Source organism: Prunus avium, chromosome 8 (assembly GCF_965620075.1).
Source record: "Prunus avium chromosome 8, drPruAviu1.hap1.1, whole genome shotgun sequence".
In the NCBI taxonomy this organism is placed as follows: domain Eukaryota; kingdom Viridiplantae; phylum Streptophyta; class Magnoliopsida; order Rosales; family Rosaceae; genus Prunus; species Prunus avium.
In genome coordinates this window covers 24868969-24870278 of record NC_142291.1, presented here as the reverse complement: position 1 = coordinate 24870278, position 1310 = coordinate 24868969, and the positions used below count along the sequence as shown (strand labels likewise).

General features: G+C 33.8%; 1 long non-coding RNA gene across 1 annotated transcript; it reads right to left on the bottom strand.

Annotated features, from left to right (window-relative positions):
• Positions 1-270: 270 nt before the first annotated feature.
• LOC148292371 (uncharacterized) lies at positions 271-1310 on the bottom strand. Its single transcript, XR_015826477.1, has 3 exons — positions 1137-1310; positions 968-1057; positions 271-325 (listed from the first exon to the last, which is right to left on the bottom strand). It is a non-coding gene; the product is annotated as an uncharacterized LOC148292371 (long non-coding RNA).

The following is a 1310-nucleotide window of genomic DNA, read 5'->3' as shown; positions in this document are numbered from 1 at the left end:
CAGGTTCGGTTCAGGCTTTTTGGTCGGTTTTGGGCTTTAGCCCACTACTAGTTATTTTTAAGCCCAAATAATCTTTAGTTCAGTATTAACTGGCCCAAATCATTTTTTTCTACTCTTTTTTTTTTTTTTGTGAATATATTTTTCTACTCTTTCAATTTTCAAATGCTGAACTCATTCAAATTATAAATAATACACCCACACAAATAATAAAGCAAGAAATCCAAATTATAACGATTACAACCCATGACAAAAAAAATAACAAATATCCCTTCAAAACATCAGCATCCATCCATCCAAAAGTTTTGACAAAGCAAGCTGCATTCATCTGTCCAAAAATACACTTGTATCAGTCAACAATCAATCACCAAACATATAATTTCAGTAAAAATAGAAATAAATTTTTTGCTTATCTTCAAAACCATTCAAAGTTTAACAAATGAATATGCCAAAAATCATGAACTACTCCTGAACAAGAAACAGATAAACAACAAAATTATATAACCTCATATTAGAGCTTTATAAAAGCAAACATAGGCACCAGAAGAAAATTATCATCTATCTTTAACTAATGGCCTCTCCACTGTGATGACAAATATGAACAATCTGAAGACCATGAACATCACTACAGTGCATGTATATTTAATATACAATCCAAAACTAAGGTCATAAAATTAGACAAAACAGACGAAAATGAACTCAGGAAATTAGAGAGGAGCTGACTGGAAAGCAGCTGTGTTGTAGGGTAGAGGTTTTTTTGTTTTTTGTTCTTTCTTTTTTTGGTGGCCCCCTTGGCCATTGTGTTCTGTGTTCGTTCTTTCCTTTTTGAATGATAAAGTTTCTTTTCAAAAAAAAAAATCAATGGTGAGAAGAAGTGAATATGAATTATGAAAAAAAGATGTCTACTTCAGATCTGAAATTAAAAGAAAACACAGTATAGTTAAAAGAAGAAGAAGAAAGAGGAACTTACCAAAGCCAAAGCCAAAGCCATGGGGGGACATGAGCTGCTTGTTGGCCATGATAATTCCCACAGAGCTCACAATATTCATGCCCCACGCTCCTACATCAGACCAAAACTAAAAGTCTCATAAGATGCAAACTAAGAAAGAAACACAAAACTACATAAATAATAGACCTACCATGGTAGTCAAGTTCTTGTTTTGTTCTTCCAGATCTGCTTGAGAGATGTTTATATTAGGTTAGGGAGACGATAGAGCTAGGGAGACGATAGATCTGCTTGTTTTGTTCTTTGAGAGATGGAGAGCGGCGAAAAAAATTAATTGAGATGGAGGCTGGCTGCTAGTTAGGTCAAG